This window comes from Aulonocara stuartgranti (genome assembly GCF_965226115.1).
Source record: "Aulonocara stuartgranti genome assembly, chromosome: 4".
In the NCBI taxonomy this organism is placed as follows: domain Eukaryota; kingdom Metazoa; phylum Chordata; class Actinopteri; order Cichliformes; family Cichlidae; genus Aulonocara; species Aulonocara stuartgranti.
The window spans coordinates 6,413,833-6,430,451 of NC_138942.1; the positions used below are offsets into that span (position 1 = coordinate 6,413,833).

The 16,619-nt window shown below is 40.4% G+C and overlaps 1 protein-coding gene across 6 annotated transcripts in view; it reads left to right on the forward strand.

Annotated features, from left to right (window-relative positions):
* Positions 1–1,219: 1,219 nt before the first annotated feature.
* The window catches only part of spop (speckle type BTB/POZ protein), a 99,522-nt gene continuing 84,122 nt past the window's right edge, over positions 1,220–16,619 (forward strand). For 3 of the 6 annotated variants that reach the window (XM_082529083.1, XM_082529082.1, XM_082529081.1), the window contains exons 1-2: positions 1,220–1,323; positions 16,374–16,457. The gene's annotated coding sequence lies outside the window, so the exon portion shown is untranslated. Of the gene's footprint in view, positions 1,324–3,578; positions 3,853–16,373; positions 16,458–16,619 lie in introns of those variants that run through there. The other 3 variants (XM_082529084.1, XM_082529086.1, XM_082529085.1) reach the window with 2 other exon arrangements.

The window sequence follows — 16,619 nt, forward strand, 5'->3', positions numbered from 1 at the left end:
GCCTCTTCATGGTTCCCATTCGCCTGCGGGATCCCCAAGTACTTGTAACTGTCCTCTATGTCTGCAATGTTGCCTTCTGGTAGTTCAATCCCCTCAGTTCTGACTACCTTCCCTCTCTTTGTTACCATCCGACTACACTTCTCCAGTCCGAACGACATTCCAATGTCATTGCTGTATAGCCTGGTAGTGTGGATCAGTGAATCGATGTCTCGTTCACTCTTGGCATACAGCTTGATGTCATCCATGTACAGGAGGTGGCTGACAACTGCTCCGTTCCGTAGTCGGTATCCGTAGCCAGTCTTGTTAATGATCTCACTGAGGGGGTTCAGGCCTATGCAGAACAGCAGTGGGGACAGAGCATCTCCTTGGTAGATCCCGCGGGATCTACCAAGGATATATATATATATATATATATATATATATATATCGTTATGTATATTTGTTGTACAGAATGTGACTTCTGAAATACTTAAAGGGTTTTGTCATATTGTGTTAAGTTTTTGGAATTTCACACATAATATCACAAATCTTTTACATTTTTTTTTATTATTTTTTGATTTTACAACTAATAATATAATGAATCTCACACATCAGTGCATATAAAATATATGACATCCATAGAAACTTAATCTAATGTGACTATAAGTATTTATATATACTACACAGAAAATATTAGCTATAGCAATGATATAACGTGTGAGGACAAAAGAGCTTGTTGTCTCAAAATGCACTCATGGTTTCTGCCTGATGGTTTAATAATAATCTGGAGATAAAGGATTACAATCCTTGATGGTTTGATTCAGCAATCTCTGGTTTCTCAATTAACAATTATTTTAAAATATCCTCTCTTCTTTTCTTATTCTGGTTATAATTAAGGGCCACTAAATTATTTTGAGGTCAAGGGAAAAGCTCCTTGTTTGAAATACTTTGAATTTAGAGCAACTCAGACTACAAACCTTTTACCATAACTCAGTGAATTTCTTATCTGAGGCTTATTCTTATTATGTGCCCTTTGCTTTCTTTTAATTCTTATCTTAAAAAACGAAAAGAAATTCCTACAGCTAAACCAAACAAAATAAAGAAAATGTAGTTTGTCTACGAGTGATAGTAAATGTGCTAGTCTACTGATTTTGATGACAGACAGCTGCTCGTAATTAAATAGGAAATTTGTATATTCCCGTAACACCCAGAGTCAAAACCAAAACAATCCCAGCATGGCCAGTCGCTTATTGGGCGTTCGGACACGTCACAGTCTAACCCGGAAGTGCAGTGACAGCTCTTGTCAAAAATCCTTCATCTCTTTCGTTCAAGTGCGAAACAAAGGTGAGTTTTAAAGATGTAAAATGAGCTCTTCATATGCCTGTTATTTACGAATTTTATTGATTCCTTTATGGTAAAGTGCGTTTAAAGTTTGGCCGTAATTTAACGCTGGAAGCACTTTTACAGAGCTTCAATATTAGCCGCTAGCTGGCTATTGTTAGCAGGTAGGTAGCGGCTCGGGACTTATTTATACTGTTTCCGTTTCTGATTCACTTTTCCGCGGATTGTTTTGTGCAATTTTATGCCATGACTGTCACGTCTGGGTTGTCACGGCAAGAGTTATCAGTCTGAACGTTTCCACATGGATATGCAAAATAATGAGACCCATGTTAGAAAAAAAACATGTTATGCTTCATCATGCCTCAGTATCCTGCCAAATAGTGACCACGGCTTCTCCCCTCTGTTGCTTCCCAATGCGCAGTGCAGGACAGCTGCAGGTTTCAGTCTGCCAGAAAGCATCTGAAAAGAGAGAGTCAAGCAGAAAGGCTACTGCAATGCAGGCTGTAGTACCTCTGCACGGTGGCTGGGGAAAAAACTGGTGACTTTTAGATAAAGTAATGAACTCAAAGTTCTATGAATAACTTTTTTTGTGATATCCAAATTCAAGGATCTAACCCACAACTATTTAAATGAAATATGGAATGGCAAACATTTGGTACTGGAGCTACAAAAACTAGTAGTTTGTTGGTTTATGAAAAAATAAATAAAAAAATCAGAAAACGTCTTTAAGATTTCAGTAGACCTTATAGAAACCCCTAGGGGGAATTTGGCTTTTATTAAAATGAGAGAAGACTTTATCTTTTGCTTTGTTCAATTTAATGTTTTTTTTTTTTTTTTTAGTTTAGCTGATACATATAGACCAAGTTTAATTAAAAAATAATGATCAGATTAATCAGTAATAGCAATAACTGTTGCAGTCATTAGAGTTGGATGACTGAACAAATATCTACTGCTAATTGGCCAAGTCCATTGCCATTGGAGGAAGGCGGGGATTCTTTTCTTTTTTTGTGAATTTTGTTATTTAATTTAGTAGCCTGCTTCTTTCATAATTATTAACTTGTGCAGCTCCATTGAAACCAAGTACTAATAGGAACTACCAGATGGATTTGTGCTGACGCTAGTACATGCCAGTGCTACGGTATTGTTTGGGCTGCAGAAAGGCAAGAAACAGGTAATTTTAGCCCATTGCTCAGTGTTTGGCATCATAATATCTCGTACATAATTGAAATATGAGTTAATAGATATTATCGCTGTGAAATAAACATGATCAAATGCTTTCATAGCGTTTCATAGGTGCATACCTGCTAAAAACAGGACATTTAAGTCCGTTGCTTGGTGGTTGCTAGGCAACCTTGTGATATCTGATAAAGGTAAGAGCCTTCAGGGGTCCAAAGCTGTGTCCATACTGGAAGCGTTGTGATGACTAGAGACCATAGAAAGGGAAGGAAATTTTGCAACTTTAGTGACTACAGGCAAAATAACCTGGTTTCAACTTTTCTGGAGTTCTAGGCGAGCGACGGACAGCATTATCAAAAAGAGCAGAGGATACCTTTGATTGGCATATGACCTGGTGGTAAATACATTAGTGGGTTACCTAGGCAACTAGAGCCTGGAATGTCTGTCAGGGACGAGCAGTCGGCTTCAAAGTGATGCAAATTGCTCAAGATTTACTAGTGTGCCAAGTTTAGCTCCTTGGGCTCTGATAATGTGAGTGTAGTGCATTATGGTGTATTATATTTATGTATGTTTTATATTAAGATTCTCCTGTAGAATCTGGGAGTAAGAAGTCTGTTGTGAGAGTAGTGTGCATGTGGTAGCGAACCTGGCGAGGTGGAGGTATGCACTGAAGAGAAGAGGAATGAAAGTCAGTAGAAGCACGACAGAATGTGTATGAATGAGAAGGACACAGGTATATCGGTGAAGGTGGAAGAGTTTAAATGGGTGCCTGAGGTGATTTGTGACAGAAGGACGTCAGCAAAAGTGAAAGAAAGGGTGGCAGAGTTGATGAAACTCAGATTTTCACTGGGAGTACCCAGGATGGACAGGACTCGAAATAATTACTTCAGAGGGACAGCTCAGGTTGAGCTCTTTGGAGACAAAGTCAGAGAGGCAATGCTAAGATGGTTTGAACATGTGCAGAAGTAGAGCTGGGCGATAGAACGATAACGATATGTATCGCGATATAACTTTTACTCGATAGAGAAATTAAGCTATCGCGATAGACTTCGCCGCTCTTGTCCTCTTTAAAAAAAAAAAAAAAAGGTCAGCCAATCCAAATTAAGTAGCGCAGAGCCGAACCAATCACAGCCGCAGCGTCACGTCGCGTGACTTGTTACGTACAGCACAAGTGCCAAGCCACACGTGTTTGTGTTTGGGAAGCAGCCAGCGGGTAATGGAGCCAGCGCGTAATGGAGGAAATGAGTGTGCCGACTAGAAAAATCAACCGAGCGTGACCGAAGAGAAAACAGATGATGGTTCCAATGCCGGAGAGATTGTCGAACGGAAGAGCCATAGAAGTTCCGTAGTGTGAAGGTATTTCGGCTATTTCAAGTCTGACAAAAAACAGAGTAGCGTGCACTGTAAATGTGCCGAAAGCAAGTCTGGAAATACAATAAACTGGTGCATGCGTCACACTGTGCGCCACGTTATTGTTTCGGTGAAATGAATTTCTACAATACTGTTACTGTTAATTCTACTCTCTGCAGTGTTTAAATGCTTACATATACACACAGTTACTGTCCCTCCACACATACGACTCGGTTCTGCTTCTGTGCCCCAGCTTTGTTTACTTTTTCCCACCGAGGCTTCTAGACTTCTGATTGGCCAACATTTCTGCACGGTTAGGAATCTAGCGCCACCTGCTGCTTTGGCATGTTCATAGCAGCGTTTTCCTTCATTTCTGCCTTTATGTGTGGACGGGATTATTTTTAAAACGAAAACGGAAAATCTCCGTTTTCAAAAATACCCGTGTACGTGTGGACGTAGCCTCAGTCTCTGACTGGAAGCGCTAATTCGTCATTCGGCTTTTGTCAGACGAAAGTAACTGTTAAAACTGTTTGAAAAGCTAAGCTATACAACAAGGAGAGATTGAGAATTTCCTTTTAGTTCTCAGTTTATTTGATATTGACAAAAGTTAGTCAGTTTTGTCTGTTCTTCTGTAAAACAAACTAAGATTTATTTTTAGAATTAATATTTTGTTTCTAAGTGGAATTGACAATTTAGTCTGTTTCGTTTGTTCTATTTTGAAACTTAAACGCTTTAGCGGCTGCCTTTTGTGTAGTTTGCAATATTTGCCTTTATCTATCTGAAAAAGTCTCATGTTCCTTAAGTACATCTACCCTGTTGAACTTATTATGGGAAATAAATATTTAAATAAAAACAAGCTGCTGATTATTTCACATTTTACTTGTGAGCAACGGCACATTTAAATCTTACAAATATAGTTATTTGGCTTATATCGTGATAGATATCGTTATCGCCTGAAATGAAAAAAACATATCGTGATATGAAAAAATCTCATATCGCCCAGCTCTATGCAGAAGAGAGATCGGGGATGTATTTGAAAAAGGATGTTCAAGATGTAGTTGCCAGGAAGACCACAGAGATCATTTATGGATGAAGTGAAGGAGGACATGCAGAGGGTTGGTGACAGAGTAGAATACTAGGGATTGGGTGAGATGGATGCAGATGATCTACTATGACAACTCATAAAGGGAGCAGCCAAAAGAAGAAGTAAAATTCTTGTTGCACCATGTTCCCAATGGAACAAAACAAGACAGTTACTGTGCTAAGTGACATTGGACTTAAATTGGTGCTAAATGTCAATTCACCTTTGAGATCTAGACCAAAATGTGTGGTTGTGGACCCTGATCATTTGTTTCTATTAAGAGGCTTAAGGGTTTCTCATCCTGTTGCCTTGTAAAGGCCCTTCTCCTTGCTGGATTCATGTTTTAAAACCCAAAACTCACTATTGTGGCTATAAGGACACCAAAAGCTGTTTTTTACACATCATGCTGGAATAAATGACCAGATCTAACAGTGCATCCTTAAAATAATTAGGTGGCCATCTGAAAGGGCAGGTAAACATGTCTCATTTCGTATTTTCTATTAGTGATGTGACAAAAGTTGGTGGAACACTTTTTTGCAAAGCTGAATTTCCTAGTAAAAGATCTGCTAAGTGCTTGCTAAAAATTCAGCTGGTTTGTCCCACAGAGTTTTCTGCTCAGCTGTGCTGCGATTGTATGCATGAGCAAAGGGCATGTGGGAGTTCAGAAATGCTCTGAATGGGAGTTTGGATTGATTCAGAAGATTCCATGGTGAACAAATTTGAATCCCAAAAGATAACTCTTTGACTGGCTTAGCATTTTTCTCATTTTATCTTCTTAAACCGTGACACATCCACACATTCTTCACATATCTGTTGGTAAAGACAGATTCTTGATGTACAAGTTCGTGACTTGTTTTGGTGTGCAGGGAAATTGAATTTTTTATTAAACTGCAGCTCATTGCACAAAATAAAATACTGACTTCGTTCCTCAAGCTTACAATACGGTCGAACTATGCAGATTCAGGATCTGAATTTCAACATCCAGTCAGTTTTGTGTAACAGCTGTTGGCACTTAAGTCACAGTTGTCTAGCTGTGACTGTAAAAGATGTGATGTCACATCATTGTTTTTATTGTGTTGGTATGGAAGTGTTTTGTTCACTCTCCGGACATTGTTGTGTCTGTCAGAAAAGGAAGTGGATACAAACTGGTAAACTTTCGGTTCATATTCTGAATGCAGGTGAACTAATCTACTGTTTAAGAACAGGACTAATGAAACTAACAGTGTAGTTTTGGTAGATATTTCAATATGACATATAAGGAAAGCAGTAGATGTATAAATGAAATCAACCAGGTGTCCAGTCCAATTTCTTTGCTAGTTTAATGGCCCTTTAGTCATAAATATTTTTTTGTTGTAACTTTTTAAACCAATTTCAATTAAAATAAAACCATTTTGATTAAAATAAATAAAGTAAAACATTTTTTTTATTTCATGTGTCCCATTTAAAAAAAAAAAAACAAACCAAACAAAAACAAAAAAAACCAAACAAAAAAAGTTTTGCTTTCACTGTGGTGCAGCGGCCTCAGTCTGTCTTTAGCCACCACTCTGTGGTCTTGAGCAATGTCCTTTCCAATTTGATTGGTTACATTTCACAAGTAATAGCCTGTTAATGCTGAAGGCCACTTTGCCACAGACAGGCACAGAGGAGCAGCTTTTCAGAGTTTTGAAGGTATAACAGATATTTCCCAAGTTGCAATAAACACAATAATCCTATGATTTATTTCTTTGAAGACAAGCACTCTGTTTTCCAGTTACATTGACTGATTAAAGCACTTTATTACAGTAATCATACAGTTCACTCAAATGTGATGCTAGAGCTTTACTGTATGAATCGGTAGCATAAATATACTTTTATTTTAATTACAAATAATTAGTAATGTTTTTGAGTCTAAACAAAAAAAACCCCCAAAACAACAAAAGAAAACCAAATAGGTTCCTTAGTCACATGGTTTTGGGTTATTATACCTTTTCTTATAGTTAGCTGTGAATGCTCAGTGAATATATGCATGCAATGAAGCTAGCATTTGGTTGAGATCATTATGTTATTACTATTGTAAATGTTCTTTTTATATTTTTTCCACTAGTATGCATGATATAATAGGATATAATGACTGTTAATTTAAACATATAGGTAATTGTGACTTTGTTGTGCCAGCGTCAGTCTTTCTTCACTTTTAGGCCAGCAGTTGTTTTTATTTTTTATTTATTTATTTATTTTTTAAATCTGTACTAGGAAATTTATTATTTTTCCACAGTTCTTCAAAAGCCATTTAAAAAAAAAACAAACAAAAAAAACCTAAAACCTGCAGTGGTTGAATTTATAAACACAAACTTATGTTTTTGTGTTTCTTGTTTGTGTGTGTGTGGGGTTTTTTTTTTTTTTTTTTTTTTTTTTTTTTTTTTTAATCTGAGTGAACTGCCCAAATAAATTCTATGTAAGAGGAACACGGATCAGGCTGTTAACAAGATCAGTTTGGAGGGGACAGGCCAGATGCTGTGTTTCATATTGCTGAGCTGTATGCATCAAAAGTGGTTATTAGACAGGTGGCCTTTCCATAGACTTCCACCTGGCAGCTGGCAGATAGGCACACTTTTTCCTTTTGTATCTAGCTGTGTGTGTGTGTGGACTGAGACCACTTGTCTTGATTTAAAAGTGCCTTTCTGGCTTCTCGTATTCCTCAAATTTAAACTCTTACAGTGATGTGTCGCGCTCTCCCTCTAGTTGACTGTGTCCATTCAGCTCGCTGCTGTATATTAAACTATTCAACCACTCTGTTAGATGTTCTTTACACACAAGCGCCCAGCTGCAAAGAGCCCCCCGCCCCTTCATATACTACAAGATGCAGCCATTTGGTTTATTTACGGGTGGTGCTTCTGTAACTGCTGGGAATAGGCCAAGAGCCAATCGAAGCACACGGTGGAGGCCAGGCTAATAGAATCTGACAGGAATGGAGTCATAGAGGCCGCTCAGGCATCGTAAAGCTGTCGCTGTTTAAGCCCCTAAATTTGTCGCTATTACCTGCTTGCCTCTCTCTTTACATGGGCAAAGAGTGCACCCGTGTTCCTGAGTTTGAGACGATGTTGTTACTCATCTTTGCTCATTTCAACACCAAATGAGTACGTCGGTGTGTGCGCACATGCTTGTGTATTTTCAGGGTCAAATGCAGAGCGCATTGAAAAATGGATCAATGATATACTATCCACTATATAATGTCAAGTAAAAAGTGAATTACTGCAGAATGTGGTGGACCTTAACAAACAAATGTTTCAGCACTGCACCATTTCTCCATCAGGCTCAGACTGTATCCTATGTTTTCAGATTTGTATTTTTATTTGCTCTTCTGAGAATTCCTTTCTTGGTGTGTGCAGCAGTGGGAGATGTCAAGATGTGTGAATTTGTTTGGAGTGTAACAGTGTAAAATGCTACACCGGTCAGTACATCAATACTAGTCGGTAAGGAAATTGGGTGTTACTGAAAATCTTTAATATGTCAGAATTGAAGATTTTATCCCACTAATGAGCCTGATTAAAAGAACATTCACAAATTCCTCTAAAACCAGGCCCATACTGTCCAGTCTTCTGAGCTGTGTCGCTGGATCGATTTCAAAAAGTATTGGCTGATCACATCACAGCATACAGCTTTGATACTTCTTGTTCTGGCTTCGTGAAAAGCTGAAGTGATTTCTTTTAAAGGAAAAACTAAGGTAATGAAATCCATATATGAACATCATATTCAAATTACTCATTCGGTTGACTCATTTGATGCTGTTAGCTTAATGTTTATTTAAATGTTTTGAAAACATGAAGTTGTTGATATAAACACAGGCAGTGGTGTAATGTACGAGTTTCAAATGGCACGCCATTTGATTAAAAAAAATTTCCTTTTGGTTGTAGTTTAGATTTTCTATCCTGCAATGCTACTCCTAAGGACAATTTGCATATGCACGGCACTACTAAGACATAATTGATATAGGCATTCAAAAATGTCTCAGATTGGACCTTTTTTAGATGCAACATGCGAAGAAGCTCATTTCTCATATTGCTGATCGCTTGTGAGGGAAGGCAACAAGTATTGAATTAGTTTGCATGAGAGGAGGGAAATTGAAATATGGATTGGGGTCGCAAATGCCTGCCAGTGCTTTGGCTGTTTCGGATATGGAGGATGAAATGTATTTCTTTGTGTATGTGCGTGTCAGTGTGTGACTGATGCAGACAGAGCCGGCATCGAATGGTTTTCCACCTCTCTTGCATGAAGCTATTTTCCAATAACAAGTAGAGAGCAGAAGTGACACAGATGAAGTGAATGTTTTAAGAGGAAAAGTAATCTTAAAGACAAGCCAAGTCATTCCTCACTCTAATCCCTTTGCTTCTCCTGCATTACTGCTTCTGTCTTGAAGCCAGATCCCAGCCAGGTCTCTCACCATCTGCCATATAGATGTATTTAAATCATGCATGCATGCTGACTTTGGACCTGTGATTTGAACTGGCCAGGTCCCCGGTCTCTGCCAGACTGCTCAGCAAAACACATGACCCAGGAAAGCTGTATGAATATAAATGAATGACAACACAGTTGGTTAAAAGCGCCATTGCCCAAAAGTCAGATTCAGTTTTGCTGATACACTGGCATTAGATTGTGGGAAAACAGCGACCCATCCAAATACTCTGAACATCAGATCCAACTTTTTTAAAGCTCCAACAGTGTTTGGCATTTAAAATTCATATCACTTGTAGGTGAAATGTTAAAAGAAATTAAGAGAAGACTGGTTCAAATAAAACAGTTCAGGGACGTTTTAAAAAATGTATCTAAGTTATCATGTTGGTGTTCCAGGATAAGAGTGAACCACCTCTGTAGCACTAAATAAACCCAGGGTTAAATCTCAAGTTACCTCACTAAGCCCATAGTACACAGTACAGGCCTCAGCAGTGAATAAATAGATGTCGTGATGCATCTCAAGTCACGATATAGTCATTATAATAGGCAGTGCATTGTTACGGTGTGCCATTGGAAGTTACTCTGTGAGGCCCACCTTTTAATATCTCAAAAGTGTACAAGGTAAGGGCAGTGGTATTCACTTTTGTCAAGAAATAGCTTTTCTGTTTCACCTTACAGATCGATCGATTCGTGATGTCAATGGAAAAAACATTTCTTTTAGGAGAAATGTGAAAGATGTAAAAATGTGACGGTAACGACCTCTCCGTCGCGAGAAGCCTAATAATAAACAGTTTTCATTTAACAGAAGTTTGGGGGGTGGGGGGAAGGAGTTCCACATCAAAGGTGGGGAATGGAAAAGAGAGAGGACAGAAATGGGCAGAGAAAGAGTAAGAATCGTGACTGTGAAATCGATAGTTCATACTGTTCTGAAATTGAGGGGTTGTGTTTTTTTTTTCTTTTTTTCTTTCTCCTCAGAAACTGTGTATATATGGTGAAATATGAAATAGCCTTAGTGGAGGCCCCTCATGTAAGCAGCAGTATTGATTTCCACAGACCTGGTCCAATTTTGGTACCACAAGTTTTTTTTTTTTGTTTTTTTTTTTTTTTTCTCCCGCTGCCCTTTTTAAAGGACTAGAGCGACTCTGGTGGGGCAACGTTATAGAAAAGCACCTGACTCTGCCTCATCTCCTCATACCCGAATGGCCAAGCTGTTTTTGCAACCAAAGCCACGACGAGAAAAGAGTCAAGGAAATTTCTACAGTTTCCAGAGTCTCTCTGAGGACACAGCTGCAGGATGGAAGATTTCCCCTGTTGGCAGTTCCTGTTAAGAGATTCACTAGCATTACAACATGAAGAGAAAATAATCCTTTCTCTTCGTGTGTCTGTGCACGCGTGTGTCTGTGCACGCGTGTGTGCGTGCGCGCTTGTGTGTCTTTCTATTGGCAAGTGGCTCTGAGAGAAAGCGTGTGGCCGAGTGGACTGACAGACTTTGTGTACGATATAGACTGGCTTCTTACGTCTGTAAGTGTGTTTTGTTACTGAACAGAGGGAGGGGGAGTCACATGAGTGTCTGCTCAGCTGCAGCTTGCGTTGAGGTGTATTCACACATATCCCCCACAGTTTAGCAGTTACTGCGAGCAGCCAGACATTAGTGGTGAAATTGCAGCTGTTTTAAAGCCTTTATTGCAGTAGGATTTACAGGGTAAAATGGTCTGTAATTCTTAGCCTGTGCTCCCGCTGCGATGTCCCTGCTGCTGACGCTGCTTTCATACTTCCCTATCTGGCTTCATAAGGAAAAGCGACTGGAGGGTATCAGCTCCCGGAACAATATAGGACATTTTCCTCCCCTCTTCTCCTGAGATTCAAAAAAGTTTGAAGGCAAAGAAACAAAGCCTTTGCCTCTTACTCTTTTTCTTCCCCTTTCCTTCCTTTGCAGTCACCATGTGTCCCATCTCTTCTTCCCCTTTCCTCTCTGCCTTTAACTTTCATTCTCTCCAAGTAACGGGAGTCTCTTGCAATATGCTGTGTTTCCCCACTTGAGTGTTAATGAGGCAGATGAATATTCATGAAGAGGAGGCTGACATCGCTGTATGGCGATTGTGCAGCGGATGATTGTGTGCATGGGGATTGTTGTGGCCACATTTCTGAGGGATCTGTTGTGCAGTGGGTAGACATCAGGGGACTCTGGGCTCCTTTGCTAATGATGCAGATGGTTGAGTTTTGTTTTGGTCTGTGGTTGTGGATGACCTATTCCCAAGGCCGTTCCTCTCTCCCTCGTGGCTGCTGGAGCTTAAGTTTAGCCTCCAGCTGCTGGTGGAGGATAGCCAGGGAGTGAAAGACTGAGAAAAAGAGCTGCCTTTTTACTGCCTACACTCCTCCTACTCTTCCTCCCTGTGGTCTTGACTTGTGACAAAGGGATGCCATGAGTCACATCTTCAGGGGCCATCTCTGTCTTCTTATTTTACCTCTCACTATTTGTTGCTACCTTTCTTATCTTTTGTGTTTTTTGCATTTTCTTTCTGTGGTGACTAAAACTGATTTCACCACATGTTGAAGGACATATTAGAAACTATGTGGCCCATTTTAACAGCAAAAGGCTGTGTAGTGCATGCTTGTCATGTCTCTTGGATTGCTATTTCCTCCTGTGCACTGCCCACCCCCTTTTTTCCTCTTTTGAGCTTTGTTCTGCTCTTCAGTTTCTCCTCGAACAGTTCCTATAGTAATCTCTCACGTTTTCTTCCCCTCTTTTCCTTTTTTTGCATGACAGATTCTCATTTACATTTTCTCACTAGCTCATCATCCAGTCTGCCTCTTCTCTCCCCGCTGCCATCAGCCTGGGGCTTTCTCTGGTCCCCTTTCCATCTCTTATTTGCCGATGCTACCTTTTCCCCTCTCAGCCTCAATCTTTCCTCCTTTATTTCCCTGCAAGATATCTGACCCTCGCATATTTTAAACCTTTGATCTCCAAACAGTCATTTTCGACATGAAGTGATGTGTGTTTATGTCTGCAGCCCAAGGTGGAAATTTGTGTTTGTCTGTCTGGGACATGCTTTGTATTAAGCACCCTTTAATTTAAGAAGGTGAGTCTGCCATTGCTAGGTTGGAGGACCGATAGTCCGACTGTCTCCTTCGTGGTGACACGTCTGCTAGTGACATAATGGAGGTCTTCCTTTTCCTTTGTGCTCCTGTGTTGTTCATGAAATCAGTTGCATTGCCACTTTATGTTGTCAGTTCCAGTCTAGCAGGTGTTCATACTTATTCTCATGCACACATATCCTTCTTGCAGTTGGGGAAAGGGTGGATGCTGGCCAATTTATCAGTGTTCTGACTGTAAGGCTACAGGGAGCCCTCCGTCTTCATCAGTTCACTCAGCAAATAGGCACACCCCAGTCACTGCTACTAGACTTAGCTCATGTGTCTCCATTATACTTTAACAACAAATCTGTGAGGCTGACTAGAAATAGTGTTCTGTGGTTAGCCATCTTAAAAAACAGTCTGCTCAGATCACAGGTGAAACGGGTTAAAATGGGTTTATTGCCTCAGATTTATTAGTGTTTCCCACAGGCTGGCAGTTTACAATAAAAGGCAGTTGGAAGATTATTATAGTATAATAGTAGTCACTTTATTATAAGCTAATGAGAATAACATTAGCCGAATTATAACTGCAATGTCAGCTGACTGCAGCTCAATTGCCATTACCGCGAGTATGGAACAAATGTTTCACACTGCTTGTAATAACTGCATTCGGTTTAGTGCGCAGTTTTTTTCTTCTTCTTCTATATATCTCTTTGAAACACTGTGCTTTTATTCTGTCGTGTCATGTGATATCTCAGGGCTGTTGTCCTGCAATAGTGAAGGACGTTTGTCTTATTTGTCTGTCTGTCCTCATCCTCCTCCTCTTCCTCCGCCGCCCTTAGCCTCTGTGCCCCCTCGATTTTCTCGACCCACTGCTGATCAAAGCTGCTTTGAGGGTGCTGAGCGTGTCCAAGGCCGGTAGTGATTTGATGATATGTGTTCGTCTAGAGAATCTTGTCTTCGTGTGATTAGATGGTGTGTGACAGGTGGCGTCAGTCCCATCAGCTCATATTAAGCCAGAGCGCCGTGCTGCCACCGCCGTTGCTGTTTTTTATCCTTTAATGTTAAACCTTCCTCACCAGCAGAATCAATTATCAGTGATTATGTTAGTGTCAAAGTCTTTAGCGCCTGGCTGAGCCCCATTGCTGCCTCCTCCCACTCGTTGCTGTGTGGCCCACAGAAGCCACACTATGCTGATCCCCAGTCAGAGCACTGCTGCTGCAGAGGGACAGCTTTACAGACAGCTCTAAGTTTAACCTTCCTCCTCAACAGTGGTGTGACAATGCAGGGAGAGTTTATTATGCCTGACAAAACTCCCCCCACGTAGGTTTTTCCTCAGTGAGAAAGCTGCATAGCGATTAGCCCTATCATGCTCAATTGTGGATGTAGCTGTCAGAGCTGGCCTGGTGGTCTTGCGTCCTTGGTTGCAGACTGCTTGAGAAGGCCATGTTTTATAAATATAAGAGTTCACTGAGCGTTTTCTGCACTGCATTACAAAAAACAACAAAAATACCCAGAATTTTCTATGCAAAAACTCTACTTTGCCATGTAACCAATCTTTTTCTCACATAAGGTTTCCTCAGAAGGACGTCCTCAGCCTTGGATTTACCTGTGATGCACAGTGTGTGTGCAGATTATTGCCACTGCACCACACAGGGCAGTGAGGCAGCTTGTTAAAAACCCCTCTCTGCTGCAAGGTCACAGCTCTGGCTTTTCCACCATTGTGTCAGTTCTTTGTCAAACAAACATTCGCACATTGCTTTCAGAATTCTCATCAGGCGGGATAATTGGCTTACAGGACTTTGTGAAACACACAGAAATATTCGCATATGCACTAACAACAATTTCTGTGTAGTGTTTAAGCAATTAAGCAGCGCTTGCTCCATCATGTTCCCCCACCTCCTTTCTATACATGCACCGTCACTTTTTCTTCCCCGTTCAAACTGAACTGTAATGACCTGTTGGTACCGTAGTTAACAACTAAATTAGTTACAGTAACAGTACATACTTTGATTCTAAATTTGTAACTCTGTTTTGGATGCAGAGTATGATTCATGTTCAGTCTAACAGAAGACCTGTATCTCATGTCTCTCCATAAGCAGAGCTCTCTGTGGAAGTAAATCAAGGATCAGGTTTGGAGTTGCCACTTAGGATTAGAGGTTTTAATTTCAGCTGCTGGGTGTCTTTTCTTGACAAGCCTCTGCTGGTGACAGGAGTGGAAGTTGGTTTTTATTATTATTTTAAATCTTTTTGAGGCTTTTAAGATCTAATGTCCATCTTCTATCTAACATGGTTTCTTTGACTCACTCTCGACCCTCCCTGACTCTCCATTTGCCCTTTCTCTCCTTCTATATGTTATCCAGTGTTGAGCGGAGGTAAGCAGAGATAGTAATCTGCTGTAGCCTTGGCACTCTCTCGCACTCTGGTCTCATTGAAGAAGATTGATGGCCCTCTTTCTGGAATGGCCGTTGTTTTGGATGGAGAGAGAAGAAGATGGAGGCAAAGTAGTGGGTTTAAAATGAAAAACTAAGTGAGGGAGGGTTGAGGAAAGGCAAGCAGTAGCAGGGATAAAGAGAAATGGAGGTAAGGTGAATGATGGTTGTAAAAGATGGAGAATTGGGAGAGGAAATGTCACTGTGGAGGAGCTTGAAAGCTCATTAAATTTGGTTTTTATTTTATTGAGTGAGCGTATACATCAAACTGTGATTGGTTTCAGATTCACACGTCGTTTCTTTTTTCCTTTTCTAATGCACACGCGGGCTATGGAATTGGCTGCACTTAGTTTGCATGTCAGCAGGATTATATTTAAATGTCAGCTCTTCTCTCAAGATGCAAATGAGACAAGAACATGTTTTAATGGAACGATTTTGTACACGTGTCTTGTGTTGCTGTTGCATTACGATGCAATGGCCTTTAGGGCTTTTAGGTATGTGTGCTAGTCAGTATTAACAGTCGTTGCTGCATTGCTAAGGGGAATAAGCAGTCCTTCATCCCTCTTCATGATGGTTCTGTTGCTCAGTGGCCATGTGGGTGGCACTGGGTTGATTGGCTGTAATGACAGTTATGCTCTTAATTGTGTCACTTATACTCCCTCTGTGGCTCTTTTGAATGCAGTCAAGCGCTTGATCTAACCCCCCCCGGTGTTTTGTTCCTTTCTACGTATTGGTCTTTTCAGGTTTCAGGAGCAGCGAGATATAGAACAGCCACTCTTTCTCCTTCCTCCTTAATTCTTCTCTCGTTTAAGAGAAGTATTGAATCTGACATTGTCTTTATATTTGGGCTCCCCCTGTCTCTGCCCACCCCCCCCATGCCCTCTCCTTAATTTGTCTCCTATCCCTTTAGTGTCTTTTTTTTGTTCCTCTGTTTGACTATTGTCTGACTTGCTGTTCCGCTTCTTTCTCTCTTTGCCTTTCTCGCTCTATTTCATCAGCCTGTGGTACATCGACCTATCTTTCATCCTGCCTCTCCCTCTTCTGTCTTGTCGACGACTTTTTTTTTTTTTTTTTTTTTTTTTTTTTGCTTTCTATTCTCCCGTCTTGTATTTTTTGTTTTCCACCTCCTCATCTGTCAGCTCCCTCCTCAGTCTTTTCTTTTTCTTTTTTTGAGACAGCCCTTGCTGTCTCATGGCGTCCCAGCATTGCTGGGGTCAGCTTGACATGTCTTGGTGGCATGGCTGGTTGTATTGCCTATTGTTATCGCTTCCTGTTTGAGCTGACCACTTGACTTGAGCAGGGTAAATGATACAAGACCAAAAAAACCAGGAAGAACATGAAGGGCACATAACGTTATGTTTGTTCATACTCCTGACAGGGTTGTTTCAGGTTATACTTCATGTAATTTCCTGTGGTAACAACTCAGCATAACACTTCTGAAGAGCCTCAAATAAACATCACAAATGGAAAGCAACCAATAACAAATATTTAAAAATGTGTTATCTTAGGCAATCTCCACTTCATCAGCTGAAACGGTTTCATCCAAGTTTGTGACAAATGGAGTTGGAGTCCACATCTGCTGTTTTGAGTCGGTAAGAACGAATCTTGTATTCATTTCAGGTGAGCTATTGATCAAATGGTGCTGGTCCCATTCACACATCACAGAGCCAGTCTACCTTTTTGACATTTCTTTCAGGGCTCAACCTTTGTATTTTGCATCTGATTGACATTTCCTTGGTATATATGTGTAAACA